Source organism: Oncorhynchus kisutch, linkage group LG17, assembly GCF_002021735.2.
Source record: "Oncorhynchus kisutch isolate 150728-3 linkage group LG17, Okis_V2, whole genome shotgun sequence".
In the NCBI taxonomy this organism is placed as follows: domain Eukaryota; kingdom Metazoa; phylum Chordata; class Actinopteri; order Salmoniformes; family Salmonidae; genus Oncorhynchus; species Oncorhynchus kisutch.
In genome coordinates, this window is record NC_034190.2 from 62619368 (window position 1) to 62646307 (window position 26940).

A 26940-nucleotide genomic window follows, 5' to 3' on the forward strand; every position below is an offset into this window, starting at 1 on the left:
ATGCTTTCCATGCTCAAAACATTATGACAATATCCATGACAATAGTTACCCAAAATTCCATAATCGTCACAGCCCTACTAGTCACAAGCTGCTACTGTTCTAGAATTGGGATCCTTTGCTTTAATCTTTTGACCTGAGAACTACAACAAACAGTAGCTAAATGGAATGGAAGTTTATGTTATGATTAAAATCATTGTGGGAAATGACTTGCTCAATCTAGGCATAGTTCAATAAAATGTTATAATTCTAAAGTATGTTTTAGGTTAGTTAGCTAACTTCAGCATAACTGGTTACCTACAAATTATGTTTTAGCTGTCATCTAAAGAAACAGGGTGTGTGGTGCTTAAAAGGTAACTGTAATTAACACATTAACCCATGACAGCCCGTATTGCTGTTATACAGATCAGAAAACTCATGTTCTCTAAATCTTGGAAATGTCTCTGAAAACGTCGACGGTGGCCTGTGTGTTTCACCACTGGTATGCTTGATACCATGGACACTTCACATGAGGCTCTGACAAAACAACCATATATTTTATGAAATAATGATGACTTCCCTGACTATCAATCTACCCACCTAATCTAATGATACCGTCAGCCACATTGGTGTGAAATTGGGGCAGCATTTGAAAACAGAAAAGGTGTGGTTTAGGAAATCTTAATGTTGAACTGTCTGCAAGGCTGAGATTTGGTCACTGTGGGAGAGTTAAATCCGGCCTCTCACCAAACTGTGCCATGTATTAAGTATTAACCATGAGGCCCTGTTGAAGCAGCATGGGGGTGAGGAGGGGGTTGGTCTTAATAATTAAAGACCCCTTCCCAGCTGCCCCACTCCTCCCCTGCATGATGTGGCGTTACTCCTTCCTGCCGGGCTGATCTTAAGACTTCACACCGTCGCATTACTATTCCCTGGGCGCTATTTACCTCATGACCAGATTTGCTCATTTCTAAAAGCGAGAGGAGTAGTGGACGGATCTTCTTTCCATGATGCTACACAGTCTGCATGTCAGTACTTCAGCCATTTATTTGGTAAATGTCAGCACACTCCCTCTACACCAGGAAGTGCAGCGTGTAGCCTCTGAACGGGCGTTTCCTCTCAAAGGGTGTTTCCTTTGCTGCTGGTCTCTCTCCCTCTGTCGAAACACCCAGCGGAAGTGGCGACAGCGCATCCTCCCAAAACACTCTTTCAATCACCCTCTCCCTTCGGGTAATACACCAGACAGGTGACAAATACCATCTGACCGGTCTGCAAGCAAAACTCCAGTGTTTGACCATGGTCGGATGCTCGGTCCCTGTTCTGTTGTGTGCCACAACCCCAAAGGCTACTGCTTGCCTGAGCAGCAAGAGGTGCTGTGGATGGTGAGCTCAGCTGAGGCTGCTGCAGCACACGTAGATTGACACACTAGTCCTCAATCAGATTATTCCACATTTAGCCTATTCCATACTCAAAACAATCATTCAACACTAGCTCAGTGTGACCTGAAGTGATCATCACAGTAAGTACGCTAGAAAATATTTAATATGGGCCCTCAGATCCACAAAAAGCTCTGCAGCTGCACAATTGAGAGCATCTTGACTGGCTGAGTCACCTCTTGGTATGGTAACTACTTGGCATCGGACCGCAAAGCTCTACAGAAGGTAGTGCATACGGCCAATTAAATCACTGGGGCTGAGCTACCCGCCATCCAGGACCTCTATACCAGGAAGGCCCTAACAATTGTCAAAGACTCCAGCCACCCAAGTCACAGACTTCTCTCTGCTTCTGCACGGCAAGTGGTGGACCATGTCTGGAACCAACAGGACCCTGAACAGGTTCTACCCCCAAGCCATAAGCCATTAAATAGTTAATCAAATAGCTACATAGACCATCCGCATTGACCCCCTTTTGCACCAACACTTTTGACTCATCACATACGCTGCTGATACTGCTTATTATGTATCCTGTTGTCTAGTTGCAAATGTATTAGAAATAAAAAACAAAACTACCTTATTTACATAACTATTCAGATATTTTGCCACGACTCAAAATTGAGCTCAAGTGCATCCTATTTTCATTGATCATCTTTCAGATGTTTCTACCAATTCATTGGCGTTCACTTGTGGTAAATTCAATTGATTGAACATGATTTAGAAAAAGGCACACACACCTGTCTATATAAGGTCCCCCAGTTGAAAGTGCATGTCAGAGCAAAAACCAAGCCATGACGTCGAAGGAATTGTCCGTAGAGCTCCGAGGCATAGATCTGGGGAAGGATACCCAAAAATGTCTGCAGCATTGAAGGTCCCCAAGAACATAGTGTCCTCCATCATTCATAAATAGAAGAAGTTTAGAACCACCAAGAATCTTCCTAGAGCTGGCCGCTCGGCCAAACTGAGCAATCGGGGGGAGAAAGGCCTGGTTCAGGGAGGTAACCAAAGACTCGATGGTCACTCTGACAGAGCTAGAGTTCCTCTGTGGAAATGGGAGAACCTTCCAGAAGGACAACTTCCTCTGCAGCACTCCAATTAGGTCTCTATGGTAGAGTGGCACATGACGGAACCCACTCCTAAGTAAAAAGCATATGACAGCCCGGTTGGAGATTGCCAAAAGGCACCAAGAGACTCTCCGCGCATGAGAAACTAGATTCTCTGGTCTGATGAAACCAAGATTGAACTCAGACCTGAATGCAAAGCGTCATGTCTGGAGGAAACCTGGCATTAGCCCTACGGTGAAGTATAGTGGTGGCAGCATCATGCTGTGGGTAGATTTTTCTGTGGCAGGGATGGGACACTAGTCAGGATCGATGGAAAGATTAACGGATCAAAGTACAGAGAGGTCATTAATGAAAACCTGCTCCAGAGCACTCAGTACCTCAGAATGGGGTGAAGGTTCACCTTCCAACAGGTCAACGACCCTTAGCACACAGCCAAGACAATGCAGGGGTGGCTTCTCTGAAATGTCCTTGAGTGACCCAGCCAGAGCCCGATCGAACATCTCTGGAGAGACCTGAAAACAGCTGTGCAGCGACGCTCCCCATCCAACCTGACATAGATTGAGAGGATATGCAGAGAAGAAAATGGGAGAAACTCCAAATACAGGTGTGCTAAGCTTGTAGTCATACCCAAGAAGACTCGAGGCTGTAATTGCTGTCAAAGGTGCTTCAAAGTACTGTGTAAAGGGTCTGAATACTTATGTAATTGTGATATTTCTGGGGGTTTTGTATACATCTGCAAAAGAAATCTAAAAACCTGTTTCTGCTTTGTCATTATGTGGTAGTGTGTAAATGGATATGGGGGGGATTTGAAGTTCTTTTTCTATTGAACTACCAGACTGAAGGAGTACCAGATATGTACCAATATGTTATTATCATATAAACCACAAATTCAAAGCCAATCAAATAGGCTAGTTTATGAATAGAAGGGGAGAGAAAATCTGAGTAATATGGAGAAACACCCTTGAGCAAATCTCAGTAAGAATAGCTGTTTCATGAAAACACCTTCCAAACCCGTTTGTCCAACATAGTTCTTAACCTAGATTACAGTACATAACATTTTGAAACAAATCTGTGGTTAACTGGTCTCCCTAAACTAGCTACTTGAGACAAAACCACATTCTTCCTTCATTCCACTAGCCTACTTCCATAAACCCCTGGCTACTTGGACAGTACCGAGCACAAAAAGTCAAGACATCAGTCTTTCAGACATCAGTCTTTCGTGAGGACAGGGAACTGAAAATATGGAGGAACAGCCAAACAAAAGCTATCGCTCTTCTCCATACTGTAGCACAAACCTGAACTGGGCTTCCATACCTCACTCTTCCCCACTGGTTTGCTTCTCAAATGGAGTTCCAGGTTGCTGTGATGTGAATACCCCCCCCCCCCCCCCCCCCACCAGTTCTCCCCTTAATTCAGCACCTCTCCTCCAGGACTGAGACAATCCTACCCCTTCTACTGACTCACCTTAAGGAGCAGTGATGAACTCAGGCACTCCCTTCTACCAGCCCCCCCCCCCCCCCCTTATGAGGGTACATGGGGTGGCTTTCCAAAGGCCTGCCCCGTCACTGGGATGAAGGCCTACTGGGTGCAGAGTGGACGGGCAGCTGGACAGTGTGCGGCCAGTGTCTGAACAGGGGGCTAAGTGCTGTGAGGAAGTCATGCATGTGAAGGGAGCTGAAACACAAGGTCACAAAAAGGTCCAGGACAAGGGGGCTGATGGGGAAAGGCAGGAATCACTCCCAGCCATTTCTTAAAAGCCTCGGCCACACTCACTCAAGCACACACTCCGGCTCTCAGGCCCTCTCTTTGCCAAATGGAGTCCAGCAGTAGCATTAAGAGAGCAAGCGAGCACGAGACAGATAGCGTTTTCACAAGCTCATGGAAGAGCCAACCAAATCACAACCCTCAGTAAGTATCGCTGATCATTTTTTACACTTTTACAGTGTTACTTTCATCTGCTGTTGTACAACATGATGTAAAACACAGTAAAACTAACATTTACTGCAATGGGCATTCAAAGAATCATGGAAGAGTCCACATGTGTCAAGCTTCCTTTTAAAAAGGTATGACTGAAGAATGAAGCAGGTGTTAAACATGGGCTTTGCGACACAGAAAGCAGCAGTAGACGACTCCATAGTCAACGCTTTGATTAAAATCAGTAGACCTAGATCCATATATAGCATCAAAGCTTGGACCGAGAGACAGAAGCTATTTATCAATCTCAAGACCAGACTGTTACACAGCCATCACTAACACAGAGGCTGCTGCCTACATAGTGGCCAAAAGTTGTGAGAATGACAAATATTACATTTTCAAAGCCTGCTGCCTCAGTTTGTATGATGGCAATTTGCATATACCCCAGAATGTTATGAGGAGTGATCAGATGAATTGCAATTAATTGCAAAGTCCCTCTATGCCATGCAAATGTACTGAACCCCCCCCCCCCAACAAACAAAAAATCCACTGCATTTCAGCCCTGCCACAAAAGGACCAGCTGACATCATGTCAGTGATTATCTCATTAACACAGGTGTGAATGTTGACGAGGAATGTGTGAATGTTGTGTGAATGTTGATTGAGTTCGAATAACAGACTGGAAGCTTCAAAAGGAGGGTGGTGCTTGTAATCATTGTTCTTCCTCTGTCAACCATGGTTACCTGCAAGGAAACATGTGCCGTCATCATTGTGTTGCACAAAAAGAGCTTCACAGGCAAGGATTTTGCTGCCAGTAAGATTGTACCTAAATCAACTATTTATCGGATCATCAAAAACTTCAAGGACAGCGGTTCAATTGTTGTGAATGCTTCAGGGCGCCCAAGAAAGTCCAGCAAGCGCCAGGACCATCTCCTAAAGTTGATTCAGCTGCGGGATTGGGCCACCACCAGCACAGAGCTTGCTCAGGAATGGCAGCAAGTAGGTGTGAGTGCATCTGCACGCACAGTGAGGTGAAGACTTTTGGAGGATGGTCTGGTGTCAAGAGGGCACCAGACAGGGCAGCAAAGAAGCCATTTTTCTCCAGGAAAAACATCAGGGACAGACGGATATTCTGCAAGAGGTACAGGGATTGGACTGTTGAGGACTGGGATAAAGTTATTTTCTCTGATGAATCCCCTTTCCAATTGTTTGGGGCATCCGGGAAAAAGCTTGTCCGGAGAAGACAAGGTGAGCGCTACCATCAGTCCTGTGTCATGCCAACAGTCCTGAGACCATTCATGTGCGGCGTTGCTTCTCAGCCAAGGGAGTGGGCTCACTCACTATTTTGCTTAAGAACACAGAATAAAATGAATAAAAAAATGTTACCAACACATCCTCCGAGAGCAACTTCTCCCAACCATCCAGGAACAGTTTGGTGACGAACAATGCCTTTTCCAGCATGATGGAGCACCTTGCCATAAGGCAAAAGTGACAACTAAGTGGCTCGGGGAACAAAACATCGATATTTTGAGTCCATGGCCAGGAAACTCCCCAGGCCTTAATCCCATTGAGAACTTGTGGTCAATCCTCAAGAGGCGGTTGGACAAACAAAAACCCACAAATTCTGACAAACTCCAAGCATTGATTATGCAAGAATGGGCTGCCATCAGTCAGGTTGTGGCCCAGAAGTTAATTGACAGCATGCCAGGGCAGATTGCAAAGGTCTTGAAAAAGAAGGGTCAACACTGCAAATATTGACTCTTTGCATCAACTTCATGTAATTGTCAATAAAAGCCTTTGAAACTTATGAAACGCTTGTAATTATACTCCGTATTCCATAGTAACATCTGACAAAATACCCAAAGAAACTGAAGCAGCAAACTTTATGGAAATTAATATGTCATTCTCAAAACTTTTGGCCACGACTGTAGACTTGAAATCCTTGGCCACTAACAAATGAATCACTAGTCACTTCATTAATGTCATTTTAATAATGATGTTTACATATCTTGCACCACTCATCTCAGATATACAGTATTTCATGCCATCTATTGCATCTCGTCTATGCTGGTTGGTCATTTCGCTACAATCCCAATAACATCTGCTAATCATGTGTATGTGACCAATAAAGTGTGATTTGATTGATATCTGTAACCTATATCAATATCATCAGCTTTAAAAATATATATATATATTTTTTTTTTAACACTTCAATTTGTTTTCTTTTATTTGGACCAGAGTGTTGGCTCTCTCCACTCGCCTACCCATTGTTCCTGCAGTGATGAGAATTCACCATTTTCATCGAATGATATCATTTATATGCTGATAATGGACAAAAAGCCTACCAGTACATACATTTGGGTGACAAATGAAGAGCTCTCTCTTACTGATGCAATTAGGTAGGCTACTAACAAGTCACTCACTAACATCACTGTCTGGCAACTCCTGATGGACTTCATATTGAAAATACAAAACGAGATTTTTAGTTTACTGGTCCCGATACGATATCATGGACATAACTAGGCAAGGATATAAGATAGACCTTATTCAGTCAATCCACACCTTTTGTAAAACTAGTCAAGCTTGCTGTTCGCCAATCAAAGCACAGTAAGAAGTCTCTGCAACACCACTCCGTGGCTGCATATGAAATACGCAATGGACCAACATTAACTTGTTTTCTCACTGGCCCGATCGGGTCAGTTGGCCGAAAATCTTCTGGCCCGAACAGAATTTCTACTGGCCTGGAGATGGTGTAGTTCTTAAATGATTGCCAAAAGCCAGGGAAAATGCAGTGCGGCAAATTCAAATAAAATGATATAAAAATCTAACTTTCATTAAATCACACAAGTAAGATACTAAATTAAAGCTACTCATTGTGACTCCAGCAAACATGTCAGATTTTTAAAAAGGCTTTTCGGCGAAAGCATAAGAAGCTATTATCTGATGACAGCACAACAGTAAACAAAGAGAGAAAACATATTTCAACCCTGCAGGCGCGACACAAAACGCAGAAATAAAATATAAAACATACCTTACCTTTGAAAAACTTCTTATGTTGGCACTCCAATATGTCCCATAAACATCACAATTGGTCCTTTTGTTCGATTAATTCCATCCATATATATCCAAAATGTCAATTTATTTGGCGCGTTTGATCCAGAAAAAAACAACTCCCAATTTGTAAATACAAAATATCTCAAAAGTTGCCTGTAAACTTTGCCAAAATATTTCAAACTAATTTTGTAATACAACTTTAGGTATTTTTAACGTTAATAAATCGATCAAATTGAAGACGGGTCTATCTGTGTTCAATACAGGAAGACAAACCAACGCTACTTTTCAAGTCTTGCGCAACTCTCAAGTGTTACACAGTTCCTAGATGGCCGTACTTCTTCATTACACAAAGGAACCACCTCAACCAAATTCCAAAGACTGGTGACATACAGTGGAAGCGGTAGGAACTGAAAACATGTGCCTAAGAAATATTATTTCCCGATGAGACCTCACTGAACAGACAGAGACCCCCCCCCCCCCCCCAAAAAAAAATGCCTGCTACATAAGTTCTGTTATACTCACAAGACATGATTCAAACAGTTTTAGAAACTTCTGAGTGTTTTCTATCCAAATCTACTAATAATACGCATATCTAATATTCTTGGCATGAGCAGCAGGAAGTTGAAATTGGGCACGCTATTTATCCAAAAGTGAAAATGCTGCCCCCTATACCTTAAGAAGTTAAGGAATATTCCAAAAGAGAGACATATAGGCTAGCCAAGAAAAATGCTAGGTGTATTTTTGTAGGTTTCTTTTTGCAGACGATCAACAGCAGCCAGCATATTGCTGGCATGTTCACTATAGAAGGTTAACTTTTGTAAATCACTTTCGCTAAAATAAATACAAACAGCATAACATTTATGTGTAGTTTCCAACCGTAGGTAAATGTTGAACTGGAATGCCAAAATGCGCGGAAAAGTTACGAGATCCACAGGTTTAGTTGGCCCACTGGTCCGGGGCACCATTAATGTCAGACCCTGCACGCTAAAGAAAATAAATGGCTGTGCCAGAAAACAAAATAGGCAAAGTGGATTGACTCATCGTTACCACATTATATACACTGCTCAAAAAAATAAAGGGAACACTTAAACAACACAATGTAACTCCAAGTCAATCACACTTCTGTGAAATCAAACTGTCCACTTAGGAAGCAACACGGATTGACAATAAATTTCGCACGCTGTTGTGCAAATGGAATAGACAACAGGTGGAAATTATAGGCAATTAGCAAGACACCCCTAAAAATGGAGTGGTTCAGCAGGTGGTGACTACAGACCACTTCTCAGTTCCTATGCTTCCTGGCTGATGTTTTGGTCACTTTTGAATGCTGGCAGTGCCTTCACTCTAGTGGTAGCATGAGACGGAGTCTACAACCCACACAAGTGGCTCAGGTAGTGCAGCTCATCCAGGATGGCACATCAATGAGTGCTGTGGCAAGAAGGTTTGCTGTGTCTGTCAGCGTAGTGTCCAGAGCATGGAGGCGCTACCAGAAGACAGGCCAGTACATCAGGAGACGTGGAGGAGGCCGTAGGAGGGCAACAACCCAGCAGCAGGACCGCTACCTCCGCCTTTGTGCAAGGAGGAGCAGGAGGAGCACTGCCAGAGCCCTGCAAAATGACCTCCGGCCACAAATGTGCATGTGTCTGCTCAAACGGTCAGAAACAGACTCCATGAGGGTGGTATGAGGGCCCGACGTCCACAGGTGGGGGTTGTGCTTACAGCCCAACACCGTGCAGGATGTTTGGCATTTGCCAGAGAACACCAAAATTGGCAAATTTGCCACTGCCGCCCTGTGCTCTTCACAGATGAAAGCAGGTTGACACTGAGCACATGTGACAGACGTGACAGAGTCTGGAGACGCCGTGGAGAATGTTCTGCTGCCTGCAACATCCTCCAGCATGACCGGTTTGACTGTGGGTCAGTCATGGTGTGGGGTGGCATTTCTTTGGGGGGCCGCACAGCCCTCCATGAGCTCGCCAGAGGTAGCCTGACTGCCATTAGTTACTGAGATGAGATCCTCAGACCCCTTGTGAGACCATATGCTGGTGCGGTTGGCCCTGCGTTCCTCCTAATGCAAGACAATGCTAGACCTCATGTGGCTGGAGTGTGTCAGCAGTTCCTGCAAGAGGAAGGCATTGATGCTATGGACTGGCCCGCCCGTTCCCCAGACCTGAATCCAATTGAGCACATCTGGGACATCATGTCTCGCGCCATCCACCAACGCCACGTTGCACCACAGACTGTCCAGGAGTTGGCGGATGCTTTAGTCCAGGTCTGGGAGGAGATCCCTCAGGAGACCATCCGCCACCTCATCAGGAGCATGCCCAGGCGTTGTAGGGAGGTCATACAGGCACGTGGAGGCCACACACACACACACACACACACACACACTACTCAGCCTAATTTTGACTTATTTTAAGGACATTACATCAAAGTTGGATCAGCCTGTAGTGTGGTTTTCCACTTTAAATTTTGTGTGACTCCAAATCCAGACCTCCATGGGTTGATAAATTTGATTTCCATTGATAATTTGTGTGATTTTGTTGTCAGCACATTCAACTATGTAAAGAAAAAAGTATTTAATAAGAATATTTAATTCATTCGGATCTAGGATGTGTTATTTTAGGGTTCCCTTTATTTTTTTGAGCAGTGTAGGATGTGCCAATTCATGCCCTGTCCCTCTGTGTAAAGAAATTAGACTGCAACCACAGCGTACACACCAAGATACCGAGAGGCGGGACAGACAGACTGTCAAACCAGCAGCATTTCCCTGTCATCCCTCACATAGTAACTGTGTAAGTCTATCCTATCAATAGATTGCTAGAAGATGCATATTGTTCATTCTAGCAGGAGGGGGCTCAGCTGACTTTTCTGACTAGCTAAATGATAAGTAGCCTAGTTAAATTAAGTGGAAAAAGTACCCAGCTGAAAATGAGTATAATCTGCTGTGTAACCGACTGCCGGTGCTAGCGGAAAACACCGGAGAAAGCGAGAGAGAAAGCAAACGGTTATTGTAGAACATACAAATTCAAATCAAACAGCCAGACACTGCCATGACTGGGAGGGGCCACTGCCCGCTATTTACCATGATCCCAGACAGAGCCGCAAACAACCCAGAATATGGCACGCACACACTACAGCATAGACCTACACCACAGCATAGACATTGACATGTTTTCACATGAGGCAGCCTCTTATAACCATGACAATTTTACACTGTGGGACTGGGAAATTGAGACCACCTGACTACAACTGGCCCATGTCAGGAATGGGTGAATTCCAAAACCTATAGGAAAGTATAAAATGAACTGAAATGAGTACCCACTAGCCTACTTTCCCATCAAAAATAGGGCAAAGCAGACTTGGATCCAAAATCCTGGGGCTAGAATACATAACGTGAAACGCATTTGATTGGGATAGGGTTCCTCTGATCTGGTAATTCCTTGTTTAAATCCGTATATTCAGACTTGCAGCAGTGTTTTAATTGTTATAGTCTTGCTGTGTGCCTCTGCAATATCTACTAGGCATATGTAACGGTACTCTTACCAATGACGGTAGTCTCACTAATGGCCAACATTTATTTTGTGACTGCTTGGACCAAATACAATTGTTTTTTTTTTATTCACTTAATTGACCCTAGAGACTCTTTATGCTGTTCTGTCAGAGCTGACTAGACATACAATTGAGAAAATGACAATAAAGATGGTCACACAATACTTGAGCTTGTGTACACATTGACAAAAAGGCCCAACACAGAAGTATCCTTTTATTATGTTGTGAGTCCCATTGAAGTCAGGGCCTCGGGGCTAATGGGGATAGACGGGATGGGTTGGCCATCATAAAAGGCCCCACTCTCAGAGGACACTAGCATCAGGCCTCTATATACTGTATATTCTGTCTACACAAAACCAGTTCCTGCTCAGCAGCTTCACGCCCAGGGGCTACATGCATATGGCAGCTAGCGAAGTCCCTTGCATTTCCTCTACAACTGGGACGACCCCCCCCCACTACGGTTAGAAACGTGGCTTCGGTAAACAGGAACCCTCTGCTGTCGAACCATGGGGCTGACTTCAGAATGGATGTGGGGAAGAAACACATGGGCGCAATTCAATTAAAGGATGAGAAAAGGAGCACTACACTTAAATCCATGGCTACGCAGGCCCAACATACGACAGCACAAATACAGTACATGTATGTACACTTCTCTTACACGAGGCACATGCATAAAAAAACTTTTAAAATACTAAGGCTTTTGAAATTGTATTGCCTAAATTGCAAAGGTAAATGGGGCACAATGATTTTCAATTATAAATGCTAACCTGTGCTCCGCTCCATAAAAAATGCATTCCACTTTACCAAACTCCCGCAAGCATGGCATAATCGCAGTGGGGTATCTTTATTTTTACTAATTTCTCTCAGGTGGCCATACTTGTATACAACCACAATACTGAGATTAACACACAGATAACTATGTCCAAATCACTATCAGGCATTCCAGTCATAGTAAAGTGGAGCTTTCTGAACTTTACCACTCTAGAAAGAACCGAGTCATTAAGAGAAACAGAGCTGTCCATAACCCTTCACCTGTCCTCTAGCACCTAAATTCCCAGGCACCCATCCGCACGGCAGCCTGGTAAGCCCACCCTATGCCTCCCCCATCCTCGCAGCAGCATCCCCGAGCACAAGGCTTGTGCCAAACAGGTTCCACAGGATAGTGCCCATGCTGGCAGACTTACTCCAAATGCCACGCCATTTTTTTCCATTTGTGCTTGTGACATTTGCACAACTAGCTTTTTCATTACGGAAAAATGAAGGCACAAAAAAAACAAGAGTCAAGCTTGCCCAAAGCCAAAAGCATGACTGTTTAAAAAACTAAATACACTCCTTTAATATATTTACCCCTCCCCCTGCCCTCTCTCCCAAATACCAAAAAGAGAGGAACACGTGTGAAGTGTCACATGACAGTCAGCCAGTCCTTTTTACTCCGGCGACTCAGTGTCTTTTTCTGACGTATAAAAACTCACTGCCTTCCTGTCAGAGTTCTGGTTTGGTCACATTTTCCAGCAGGCAGTCAAATCTATGGGGCTGAATGAAAATAGAAAGCAATAGGCTTTTCTTAAGATAAGCAGAGCCCTGAGGTTCTCCATGCAAAGTGCTGTTTTAGGTTGACAGGACTCCAGAGCAGTGGAACAACCGATGACACAGGAGTAAAGGGCTCACTAACTGCCCTGTCGCCACTCACTTTGACTATTCAAAACATAGTGGGGCCCTCAGCCGTGCAGTCATCCCTGAAAAAGCCAGGGCCACACAGTGCGGACCTTCATTCAAACTAGCTGGTGAGCAGAATGGTTACCACAACATAGCTCCTCTGGTATACAGCTAACCGAAACTGTGTGGCTTGTATTTACTTGGCTTTCTCCCACACATTGGGACAACTAACAATGGAACAGAGGAGATGTACTGACAAAGGACATGTTTGTCCTCAGGTAAAACACAGGAAAGAAATGCAGATTATGAAGCCGATAGCTAACACAAACCACACACACCTGGGATGCCCAGAATAACCAGGGTATCCATCCCTAGGCACACCCCCCACCACTGGCCTGGTCATACAGCTGAGAGTGAGGAGAAAGGGGGGGGGGGGGGGAATAGCAGAGAAGAGTGGCCAGTCACATGAGGCCAATACTTAAAATAACCCAGTGGTGGTGAAGATGTGCTTGTTTGTGTTCAAATAAACTTCGACCTCAGGGGGTCAGGCCCGGCCTTCAACATCCCACCCTTCCCTCAGCCCAGAGAGAGCAGAGCAGGCTGGGTTGGCCAGCGCACTAGTGACCAGTCACTATTCAACTGGCACCTGGGTTTAAAAATGTAAAAAAGTAGGGTTGCATCGGAAATAGCCGAGCCCCATGGATGGACACTGCTGCTGTGGCTGCCATGTCAGCCATGTCGTGACCCATTGGGGGAATAGCAGGAGGGAGTGAGTGGAGCAGAGTGGATGGTGCTTGAGAGAGAGAGAAAATGGACAGCATACAATCTCAGAATCTTCAGCACGGGTGGAAACGGGTCAGATGACAGCTCATCTATGAACCCTAAAGTAAAGATGAGCTGTCAGCCTGCACTACAGGTGAGGTTGAGGAAGGGGTAAGGACGGGCCAAGCAAGGAAAAGGAACTTGTCTGGGAAATTTATTGGAATGACTTGGTTCTGACTGTACATCCGTTGAAGTAAGGGAGGTTAATATTAGCAGTCAAACGGCTGCTGCCTGCCCTGGGTGATCTGACCCGACTGTGTTCCTCTTACCGAGGGATGTTAATGCCTGTTAGTGTTTCTCAGGCCCAAGTACTGGGCTGCCAAGTTAAATATTGCCCCAGTACGAACATATCATAGCAAATTTTGTATGGTTTTCCTTTTAACTTAAATCAGTCATCATCATTAATTAGAGTTAGAAAAAATGTCGCAATGTGGAAATTTTTACAAAAATGCAATAGTTATGTGAAGCAGAATATCCAAAATAAACACGTCTATGGTAAAACAAAAGGGTGTAGGTCGGTAAAAAAAAAATTGGGATGAAATTGCCAGGGACCTCACGATACGATATCGCGATACAATATGAATTGCGATTTTAAGTTCACCACGATTCAATAGGAATTGTGATTTGATACTGTGATTCAATGTTCCAAACATATTGATCACTATATAGGCCTGCCGCAGAGGGACAAGAGAGAAAACTATTTTTGATCAGTCATGGAAATAAGTGCTGAAAACATATTGGCCGTCCATTTAAAAAAGATGGAGAACAAGCCATTTAAAGAAAGATTCTGGCATTTTGGCACAGCGGACATATCCCAATATGTAATTGTATCGATTTTCTCCCCCATCATTAGTCAGAAGCTAACCAACAATTCACTTATAGATAATCCCATCTGGGGCGGTAGGGTAGCCTAGTGGTTAGAGCGTTGGACTAGTAACCGGAAGGTTGCAAGTTCAAACGCCCGAGCTGACAAGGTACAAATCTGTCGTAACCCACTGTTCCTAGGCCGTCATTGAAAATAAGAATTTGTTCTTAACTGACTTGTCTATTTAAATAAAAGGTAAAATAAAATCTAGTCTGGCTGTGGCAGTCCCATTCATGATAACAGGGCGGGACTGCTATTGCGACAGTAAGAAATTCCATATGGCTGAAAGCAGGATCATAGGAAAATCAGCACTATCATTGACCAAACCTTGTAATCCTAAAAGCTGAAATCCACAGAGGGTAAGATTTTAATCCCTATTATTCCCTACGCTCACATAAAAATCCAGTGGGATGAAATTCTGTTTAAAACAAATACTCCCCTCTGGTTACCCAAAGGGCAGATAATTCAGCTCATCCCCTGGTAGTGATCATGCTCATCATGTCATCTCTCAGTCTAAGATGAACAAGTCAAGCCAGTGAAGAAAACGTCATTCAGACAAATTCGGAGTCTGCTTTCGCGTCCTGATTGTCAAGGCAAACATTAGTATCACAGTCATCAAACTAACGTGTCAACTACACTAGTCTGATACACGGAGACTTCAGTCGGTGTCTAAGGCACTATATGTATACAGTTGAATTCCTGACATTTAATCCTAATAAAAATTCCCTGTCTTAAGTCAATTAGGATCACCACATTATTTTAAGAATGTGAAATGTCAGAATAATTGCAGAGAATTATTTATTTAATCTTTTATTTCTTTCATCACATTCCCAGTGGGTCAGAAGTTTACATGCACTCAATTAGTATTTGGTAGCATTGCCTTTAAATTGTTTAACTTGGGTCAAACGTTTCGGGTAACCTTCCACAAGCTTCCCAGAATAAGTTGGGGGAATTTTGGCCCATTCCTCCTGACAGAGCTGGTGTAACTGAGTCAGGTTTGTAGGCCTCCCTGTTAGCACATGCTTTTTCAGTTCTGCCCACAGATTTTCCATAGGATTGAGGTCAGGGCTTTGTGATGGCCACTCCAATACCTTGACTATGTTGTCCTTCAGCCATTTTGCCACAACTTTGGAAGTGTGCTTGTGGTCATTGTCCATTTGGAAGACCCATTTGCAACCAAGCTTTAACTTCCTGACTGAGGTCTTGAGATGTTGCTTCAATATATCCACATCATTTCCCTCCCTCATGATGCCATCTATTTTGTGAAGTGCACCAGTCCCCACTGCAGCAAAGCACCCCCACAACATGATGCTGCCACCCCCGTGCTTCACGGTTGGGATGGTGTTCTTCGGCTTGCAAGCCTCCCCCTTTCTCCTCCAAACATAATGGTCATTATGGCCAAACTGTTTTATTTTTCTTTCATCAGACCAGAGGACATTTCTCCAAAAAGTAGGATCTTTGTCCCGATGTGCAGTTGCAAACCGTAGTCTGGCTTCTTCCTTGCTGAGCGGCCATTCAGGTTATGTCGATATTGGACTTGTTTTACTGTGGATACAGATACTTTTGTACCCGTTTCCTCCAGCATCTTCACATGGTCCTTTGCTATTGTTCTGGGATTGATTTGCACTTTGTCTCCTTCCTGAGCGGTATGACAGCTGAGCGGTCCCATGGTGTTTATACTTGCATACTATTGTTTGTACAGATGAATGTGGCAACTTCAGGCATTTGGAAATTGCTCCCAAGGAAGAACCAGACTTGTGGAGGTCTACAATTTAGTTTGTGAGGTCTTGATAGATTTATTTTGATTTACCCATGATGTCAAGCAAAGAGGCACTGATTTTGAAGGTAGGCCTTGAAATGGATCCACAGGTACACCTCCAATTGACTAAAATGATGTCAATTAGCCTATCGGAGGCTTCTAAATCCATGACATCATTTTCTGGAATTCTCCAAGCTGTTTAAAGGCACAGTCAACTTAGTGTATGTAAACTTCTGACCCACTGGAGTTGTGATACAGTGAATTATAAGTGAAATAATCTGTCTGTAAACAATTGTTGGAAAAGTTACTTGTGTCATGCACAACGTAGATGTCCTAACTGACTTGCCAAAACTATAGTTGGTTAACTTCTAGAAGCACCCATCCCGTTAGAAGGATCATTTACATCAACATCAGCTGGATTACAGCGCGCCAAATTAAAATGACTAAAAATACATTTTCATGAAATCACAAATGCAATATAGCAAGACACAGCGTAGCTTGTTGTTCATCCACCTGGTGTGTCAGATTTCAATAAAGCTTTTCAGCGAAAGCTAACACCTCTCTCAGTAGACAAAATATTACAAACAGCTAGCCGCCAAGTAGATTGGTCACGAAAGTCAGAAAAGCAATACAATTCATCGCTTACCTTTGATGATCTTCGGATGTTTGCACTCACGAGACTCCCAGTTACACAATACATTTTCCTTTTGTTCCATAAAGATTATTTTTATATCCAAAATACCTCCATTTGTTTGGCGCGTTATGTTCAGAAATCCACAGGCTCGAGCGGTCACGACATCGCAGACGAAAATTCCAAATAGTATCCGTAATCTTCACAGAAACATGTCAAACGTTTTTTAATAATCAATCCTCAGGTTGTTTTTTTTCAATATATAAATCGATAATATATCAACCGGGACTTTGGCTTCGTCAATAGGAGAGACACACAATGGCTGCTCCAAACTGTTGTGCAAGCAAAACTCTGGGGACACCCAGCTTTACACTGACGTGATGTGATCTTTCGCGCTCATTTTTTCAAAATAAAAGCCTGAAACTATGTCCAAAGACTGTTCGCAACATGGGGAAGCCTTAAGAAAATAAATCTGGTTGATATCCCTTTAAATGGAGGAAAGGCATTCAATGGAACATGGATCTTTCAAAATAGAGGCCACTTCCTGGTTGAATTTTCCTCAGGTTTTCACCTGCAGTTCTGTTATACTCACAGACAAAAAAAATGACAGTTTTGGAAACTTTAGAGTGTTTTCTATCCTAATCTGACAATTATATGCATATTCTAGGTTCTGGGCCTGAGAAATTGGCCTTTAAATTTGGGTACATTTTTCATCCAAAAATCTAAATACTGCCCCCTACACTTGAAAAATGAGTTTAAATAGCTCCAACCTAAGTGCATGTAAACTTACGACTTCAACTGTTGATGTGCTCCCTGTTCACCCTTCTTGTTCCTGCCAAAAGTCAACATGAGGCAGTGGATCATGTATGGTAACAGCGGAGTCGCAGTCACACAAAATGAAATATGCACATTTAGATGAGTGAAAGTCTTTTAGACAACAGCTTACATGAAATGACACAGAAGGGGACGTAGATTTGTGCAAAGCATCTCCTGATGTTCTACTGGAGGTGTGTGGTGTTCTGACCTGTAAGTAACTTTGAGATGAGAGCTATGAGATCAGAGAGCCTGGAGGCCTGAATACTGTAGTCACTGATTAGACTCAATCACACTTCCATGATGAGAGAAACCACAGTGGTGCTAAGATTTCTGTGAGTAAGACTGAGAAATTAGGTGAAGACTATTTCGGGTCACATTTTAGTTATTTAAGCGGGGGGGGGGGGGGGGGCAATGCATCTCTTACAAGCAATATGATATTTCACAATGCCCCTCTCATCCACAGGACATGCTTTACTCCAATTCACATTAACTTATTTAAGTCTAGAAAAGATGTGTAGGACTAGCCTATAATCACAATGTGACAATGTTAAAGGAGCAGACCCAGTACACTGATATTTAAAGTTCATAGATTAAAAAGTGAATGCTTGCTGTATTTGGATAACATTTTTATCAAAAACATATGATACATACAAAATGTCACTGAACAACAAAGTTTGCAAATATGTACAAAAATCTATGAATTATTGTATCTTAAATCATTACCTAGACACATATCCTCAAATGGAGTGGTGAGGAAGACAGCTCTACCGTGTCCAGAAACTAACTCGCCATTCATTTTCTGTATTCAGGGCTTTGCTGGTGACATTGATTTATTTAGAATTCAAGGCACACTTAACCAGCATGGCTACCATAGCATTCTACAGCAATAATCCATCCCTTATGGTTTGTGCTTAGTGGGTCTATAATTTGTTTGTCAAAAGGACAATGTCCCAACACACCTCCAGGCTGTGTAAGGGCTATTTGACCAAGAAGAGTTTTGAAGAGTGATGAGTGCTGCATTAGATGACCTGGCCTCCACAATCACCCGACCTCAACCCAATTCGGAAGGTTTGGGATGAGTTGGACCGCAGTGAAGGAAGATAAGCCAATAAGTGCTCAGCATATGTGGGAACTCCTACAAGACTGTTGGAAAAGCATTCCACGTGAAGCTGGTTGAGAGAATGCCAAGAGCGTGTAAATTTGTCATCAAGGAAATGGGTGGCTACTTTGAAGAACCTCAAATCTAAAATATATATTTTGATTTGTTTAACACTTTTTTGGTTACTACATGATTCCATATGTGTAAATTCACAGGTGATACCTTCACTACTTTTCAACAATGTAGAAAATAGTAAAACTAAAGAAAAACCCTTGAATGAGTAGGTGAGTATAAACTTGACTGGTACACACACACACAAACTCAGCAAAAAAAAGAAACATCCCTTTTTAGAACCCGGTCTATCAAAGATAATTCATAAAAATCCAAATAACTTTACAGATCATCATTGTAAAGGGTTTAAACATCGTTTCCTATGCTTGTTCAATGAACCATAAACAATTAATGAACATGCACCTGTGGAACGATCGTTAAGACACTAACAGCTTACAGACGGTAGGCAATTAAGGAAACACTTATGAAAACTTAGGACACTAAACAGGCCTTTCTACTGACTCTGGAAAAACACCAAAAGAAAGATGCCCAGGGTCCCTGCTCATCTGCGTGAACGTGCCTTAGGCATGCTGCAAGGAGGAATGAGGATTGCAGATGTGGCCAGGGCAATAAACTGCAATGTCCGTACTGTGAGACGCCTAAGACAGCGCTACAGGGAGACAGGACGGACAGCTGATCGTCCTCACAGTGGCAGACCACATGTAACAACACCTGCAAAGGATTGGTACATCCGAGCATCACACCTGCGGGACAGGTACAGGATGGCAAAAACAACTGCCCGAGTTACACCAGGAACGCACAATCCCTCCATCAGTGCTCAGACTGTCCGCAATAGGCTGAGAGAGGCTTGACTGAGGGCTTGTAGGCCTGTTGTAAGGCAGGTCCTCACCAGACATCGTCGGTAATAACGTCGCCTATGGGCACAAACCCACCGTTGCTGGACCAGACAGGACTGGCAAAAAGTGCTCTTCACTGATGAGTCGCGGTTTTGTCTCAAGGGTGGTGATGGTCGGACTCGCGTTTATCGTCAAAGGAATGAGCGTTACACCATGACACCGAGGCCTGTACTCTGGAGCAGGATCGATTTGGAGGTGGAGGGTCCGTCATGGTCTGGGGCGGTGTGTCACAGCATCACCGGACTGAGCTTGTCGTCATTGCAGGCAATCTCAACGCTGTGCGTTACAGGGGAGACATCGCCCTCCCTCATGTGGTACCCTTCCTACAGGCTCATCCTGACACGACCCTCCAGCATGATAATGCCACCAGCCATATTGCTCATTCTGTGCGTGATTTCCTGCAAGAGAGGAATGGCCAGCGAAGAGCCCGGATCTCAATCACATTGAGCACGTCTGGGACCTGTTGGATCGGAGGGCGAGGACTCGGGCCATTCCCCCTAGAAATGTGCGGGAACTTGCAGGTGCCTTGGTGGAAGACTGGGGTAACATCTCACAGCAAGAACTGGGAAATCTGGTGCAGTCCATGAGGAGGAGATGCACTGCAATACTTAATGCAGCTGGTGGCCACACCAGACACAGACTGGTGTTACTTTTGATTTTGACCCCCACTTTGTTCAAATGGACAATCACCACAAGCATACTTCCAAAGTTGTGGCAAAATGGCTTAAGGACAACAAAGTCAAGGTATTGGAGTGGCCATCACAAAGCCCTGACCTCAATCCTGAAGAATATTTGTGGGCAGAACTGAAAAAGCATGTGTGAGCAAGGAGGCCAACACGCCTGACTCAGTTACACCAGCTCTGTCAGGAGGAATGGGCCAAAATTCATCCATTATTTTGGAAGTTTGTGGAAGGCTACCTAAAACATTTGACACAAGTTAAACAATTTAAAGGTAATGTTACCAAATACTAATTGAGTGCATGTAAACTTCTGACCCACTGGGAATGTGATGAAAGAAATAAACACTGAAATAAATCATTCTCTATTATTTTGGCATTTCACATTCTTAAAATAAAGTGGTGATCCTAACTGACCTAAGACAGGGAATTTTTACTAGGAAAATGTCAGGAATTGTGAAAAACTGAGTTTAAATGTATTTGGCTAAGGTGTATGTAAACTTCCGACTTCAACTCTATGTATACACACACACATATATATATACATACGTATACATGCATACATATGTACATATACACACACATATATATGTATACACACACTACTTTAATACCGTACATCAAAATGAAACATACAGTTGTATTGGAAGAATACTGACTCAAATACATAGTGTTAAAACATTAAATAAATCTCATTCATGTGAAGAACAGTTAAGTCGAGAGTGCTATTTGTACACGTAGACAGAATATTTCTGAATGTAGAAGCTCACTGGCAAATATTCAAGATGTCCCACACCCCACACTATAAACACCGGTTTCACTTTAATATCATTTGAATCATTTATTCATACATTATAAAGTCGTATATTTACTACCAACTCTGTATAACTCTGTATTAAGAAACATTCCCAATATCTATTATGGTAAACCTGAATACATCCGATGCTGGGCTGCTGCCTTTCAGTCTGGGTAAAAAAGCGGTGTGGAAAAAGGCTTTGAACGCCATCTTGTTCGTTGCAGCTGCCTGGGCCCTGAATACAGGAACCCATTCATTCAGGGGGGGCGGACTAACGAAATGAATTCATCTTTGTGAAGCAAGAATTACAAATAGCCCTTTTGAAAGAGGGAAATGTTTAACGCTAGCAAATAACTACAGGGGAAAACCGAAACTAGAACCGCCCTATATTGTTTTTCAAAATGTAACAAATCTGAGATTTTTCTTTCACCCAGAGTTAGATAATGGCAACATCGTTACTACTCGTTCTCAACATTGTGCGACAATGTCTGGTCCAATGGAACTGAAAGTCCCGCGCGTTAAAATGTTTGCATAAGATGTCGCATCCCTACATTTTTATTTATATAGTTTTTAACTAACAAGATTAGGTGCTTCCTCATTTTAAGCGAACGTTACTCATTTCCTCTAGTTTACTCCATTAAATATTCACACTGGAGCAGCATTACTATTTAGTTGTAACCACTTGGACACTACCTAATAGACACATGGGACGAGTGAACAGATTGTCGAAATCCAATTAACGTTAGTTTACTACATCTCTATATCATTAAACGTCGAGGCTCAAATTAAGACAAATTAAATGCACCGTACACGAATAAAGTAGCAAGCTGGCTAACCAGACTACTGCTTACTAGCAACACACTTTCTACATAACTAACGTTAGCTAGCTAGGCGACAGTGTTAGGGTGGACACAAAACGAATGTCCCAGCAGCAACTAGCTAACGTTACATCTTGGTTGGCTCCTTTTGGCAGGCAAACAACCACTGTCTTGCTAACCAGCAAACGTAGGCTGTAACGTTATGGCTTTTTAGAGTGTCTATGTCAGGTATGGACTACGAAAAAGTGGGGATCGTAGAAGCTAGCTGTCGGCTCCAGCGTTGGTGTACCAGACATTTGTAGTCTCACTGACTTGTAATTAAATTAAAACAAATCCTCTACGGGATAACCGTATCACTTAATCCTTGCAAAAATACAAAGTCAGATATATCAGAACGTTATGCATCAGCATCTCTGTCACTTGGTACAGTAGTATTTAACTAGCATTTAAAATAACTAGCATCGCTAATTTACTAGTTAGCTACTGTAAATAGCTATCTATGGAATGTCGGTCAACCAACATTCATCTTTTCAAAATCAAATTTACAGTAGGCTGAATCCACTCACACCATTTCATTAGTTGGCTACAGTACGTTTTCTATTTTGCTAACGTTAGTTAAATGAGTGACAGGCAGTGCAACTCATAAATTCAGATGTTGACAGTAGTTACCTATCGTTAACTAGCTATCGATCGATCTTAGCAACTAGTACTAACTACAACTAGTTTAAGTTTAAATTTAGCTGCTAGTAAGGTAGCTAACGTGTGTTAGCTTGCTAGCCCACTCAATGTACAGTATTGCAAAACATCTCAAGTTAAACCCCAGCCACGGTAAATAACTAACCCGCACTATAAATTGTTTTAAACGTTTGCATAAAGTTAATGTTATATACTGTGAGTAGCTACTGCCACAACTCAAAGTAGTTCAACATCGAATCATTTAACGTGAGTGTATTGTCGATCAACTATTTAGTTAGGTACCTACCCCCACCCCCGTCGCAGTAAAGGCAGATTCAACCAGCGAGTCACTCAACCCAATTTAGCTAACCCCTTTCGCCTGGCTTCCTAGCTAGTTAGCCACCGTAAACAAAGGCAGGCTAACTTACATCTTTAAAAAAATTACATGTCAATCCTCCGTCCCAAATCATAACTTACCCGTTTTCAGTCGAGGGTATCCGTTGTTTATATCGCATTGACTGGAAACAGCGAAGATCGACTCCTCTCCGCCTACTAGCACACAGACTAGAGCTAGCAAGCTATCGAGGAGCGGCACTCCCCGAACCCAGCTTTCGATCCGCCAAGGGGAGACACACCAGCACAATGATGAGGCAATGTTAACCCTACCAACTGCTTTGTGGAACAACAATGCGTTTGAGTCTAGGGACGGTCTTCTAACTCACAACAACCTCTTTCCAATCTTCTGTCCTTGTCTTTCCCAACGTTGTTCCCCTATTCACTACTTATTCACACAAGTAATATCTCAAACTCTTCCTACTGCCCTCAAACAGCAGCGATGGGCGCGGTAACCCTGCTCTCAGCTCTAGGAAACCCCACGTTACGGGTGCGTCATAACGCACGGCAAAGGGTCGTCTTCCCTTAAAAAATCTGGGCCTTGGTCATTTGGCTGGTAGCTAGCGTAATAGAAAACTAAAATATTGGCTTTTCATGTGATTTTAGTTTGTACTCCAATGAATGGGTGTTAACATTAAAGGGATAGTTCACCCATATTACAAATTGACATATTGGTTTCCTTACCCTGTAAGCAGTCTGTGGACAATGTATGACAACAATCCATGCTTGGGTTTCCCTGGCACTGTTTCCACATGCTAACGTCTTAGCATTTGTTGCACAAATCACATTCTTGTCATGGGACCGATATTAGCATTTTTTCCACGCATCATGTTCAAAACATCTATAAGTGACTTTGTTGAGCTTCAAAATAACTTGTAGATATTTTCGGATTATTTGGACATGATGGGCCAAAAATGCTAATACCAGGTGCTACAACTATGTTTGGCCTGATAAATTATTGATAAATACCCATTGATTCTTGAAGAATATAACTTACAAATGCCTCATGTGCTTAGTTTAACTGTCATACCCCATCAGAACCCAAAGTATAAGGTTGTTTTACTCCAATGTTTGTAAACATTGTAAATGTTGGTTAAACACATGGTTAAAACTATCATTTTGATTTCATGGATTTCATAGCTCTGTCTATGAATTTGAGAGTGGTTACATTTCTCCAGGCCCATCCCTCAGCTTTTTACCAAAACAAAGGTGGGGTGCCGACTTTGTTATTGTTTCAATTAAGGTCTAGAGAAAACAGAAGTACCAGTGAAAGCAAAAATTGTCAGGGGACTATACCATCTCTGTCTACTCTGTAGAAGAACATATCAGTCTACACAGAGACAGCAGATCATTATCACCAGCAGCTAGTGTGTGTAATAGCGCTCAGAGGAAGGGCTGATGATGCTCAGTGGGTTAAGATGTTACTTAGAGACCTGGAACACAATATCCCCTCGTCCATTACCCAGGGGAGAGAGAGAAAGCCTCTTCCCTCCCATAATGTGACCCTCCGATGGGGAGACAGCGGCATCAACAAACTCCTCTTCTGGAGCTTAAGTTCATTAAAGGCCCAGTGCAGTCAAAATTATTTCTTAAAATATTGTACAACATCTGATGCAACTAACACTGTAAAAGTGTGAAAAAATGTGGTCAATGTTAGTTTCTGATAGTTGGTTGTTGAAAATACGATTTACACAGGACCTTCTAATCAGCCGGTTTTGCATAGGGGGAGTATTGACTTCACCAGGCGGTACAGGTTAATATACCAATGACAAAGAGAGTTTCAAACCTCTCTGCCAATAACAGCTGGTTTTCAGGTAACATAACCCTTCCATTAGGTTCCTCCAATTAGGTCCCTCACTCAGACCACTCCCAGACCGTCCTAGCAAAATTGTTGCTTGAGACTTAATTTTGTTAAAAAGCTATATTTGTGGCTTTTTGACAATTTTAAGGGAAAACTATTACAGTAATGTACTTAATTGTCACCCAGAAAGGATTTTATATTGAAATAAAACATCTACATTGGGCCTTTAGGATCAATGATACTTCTGTATAACCAGACATCCTCTACTACCCTACCCAGTCTCTGGGGCTTATCTGCTGTGAAGTATAGACAGGAGAATTTGTGCAAATGCTTCATTCTAGTAAATCATAAAATAAAATGTTGCTATTAGCTCGAGACAGAGCCATGATAATCATGTAAAACTACACTAACTCTGTTCTGAGAATATAAAATGCATCCTACCCATGCATCAGAATTATTTAAATTTTTGTCAGGGTGTAGGTATGTAGGTGTGTTACAGGATTATAGTGTGTGTGTGTGTCTGCTATATTGGCAGGCACACACCTTCTACGAGGTCACCTGAGTCTACATATCTCTGCAATTTCCTGTGTTGCTCAGGTCACTTTTGAGGCCTGAATGCACTGAGTGACAACACACAGCTCTAGTCCAGAGGAAATTATGGCACTGTTCAGCATACTGTACAATGTGCTCACAGAGATGACACCGGCACAATGACCTCTCTGCTATCATATGGGCCACTAGTGGTAACATGATGCACACCCCAGTCAGCCTGGACCATTTGTATTTCATTATATCTGAGCAGTGTTATGAGGGTTTTTGGGTCAGTGAAGTGTTTATTTTACTGAAATGCAACCCTGTTTAAGTACTTTGAAACTTATATTTTGGTATTTGTTTAATTAGTCCAATGTTGATACAGCCCCAAAATGTTTTACATGTCAACAATCAAGTTTTCAGTATATATAACTTTCAAAATACAAAAAGTGTCACAGATTTACACCAAACTCTCTGTGTGTGTGTGTGTGTGTGTGTGTGTGTGTGTGTGTGTGTGTGTGTGTGTGTGTGTGTGTGTGTGTGTGTGTGTGTGTGTGTGTGTGTGTGTGTGTGTGTGTGTGTGTGTGTGTGTGTGTGTGTGTGTGTACTGCATACATTTGAGCAGATACCTCTGTAAAACATACACCTTGTGGAGTGTATGTAGAGACTGCTATCTCTTCAGCCAACACCTCTGAGTTAATTTGGTGGCTGGTGTACGGATACCTCTGTAAAACATACACCTTGTGGAGTGTATGTAGAGACTGCTATCTCTTCAGCCAACACCTCTGAGTTAATTTGGTGGCTGGTTCCAGAGGGACTCATCTGCACAGCCCAGCCCATCTCAGCTAGACCTGAGTGCTGGTGAGATTTAGTTGCCCTGGCTACACTGTCTGCATGCATGTGTTGTGAAGCTAATGTCATATGCCCCAGGGAACCTTTTCAAAGATTGTCTGACTTGCATTTGCCTTTGACTTATAGGCTATAAGAGAAAGCCTCACTGTTATATCCATTGTTTAGGAAACAGGTTTATAGAAAGATGTATCAAAGATTGCTATTTAATCAAAATAAAGTAAAGTAATGTGTCATTCAGTGTCAGTTTTGCCATTTTAATCTGGGAAATTCCCATTATTTTACACTTTATTAAGTCACTCACCTGTGACGTTTAAAGCATAGTAGGTCTACTGTAAAAATGTTAGTGAACTCTAAACCTGGGAAATGTTTCCACCCAGTGGCTTAAGACAATAACTGCTTCTAGTCATTGGCAGTCTTGTTATCCCGGCCCCTCATATCTTCAATGTACATTTCAGGAAAATGCATGGAAATTCTCTCTCCCACACACACACACACACACACACACACACACACACACACACACACACACACACACACACAGCACTGATCATAGAAAGCAAGTAGCAGTATTAATGGACTTACTGGAAAATAAATCAGATTACAAAAAGCCGAAATGGCAACACAAATATGATCTCATACATTTCATATAACGGGTGACATTACATTAAACTCATAATGACCTTGCTTTTTATAGCCAGGATGGGCTGCACTAATCTGATTTAGTGTAATCTGCTTCATTCTCTGATAAATGCTTACTAATGTATCTTACAGAATTGATGAATGCTATTG

At 42.7% G+C, this 26940-nt stretch overlaps 1 protein-coding gene across 2 annotated transcripts in view; it reads right to left on the bottom strand.

Moving 5' to 3' along the window:
* The window catches only part of LOC109908081 (guanine nucleotide-binding protein G(I)/G(S)/G(T) subunit beta-1), a 53525-nt gene extending 30011 nt beyond the window's left edge, over nt 1-23514 (bottom strand). Inside the window, exon 1 of one of the 2 annotated variants that reach the window (XM_020506525.2) lies at nt 23052-23464. The gene's annotated coding sequence lies outside the window, so the exon portion shown is untranslated. Of the gene's footprint in view, nt 1-23051 lie in introns of both variants that reach the window. The other variant, XM_020506526.2, reaches the window with a different exon arrangement.
* Nucleotides 23515-26940: the final 3426 nt, after the last annotated feature.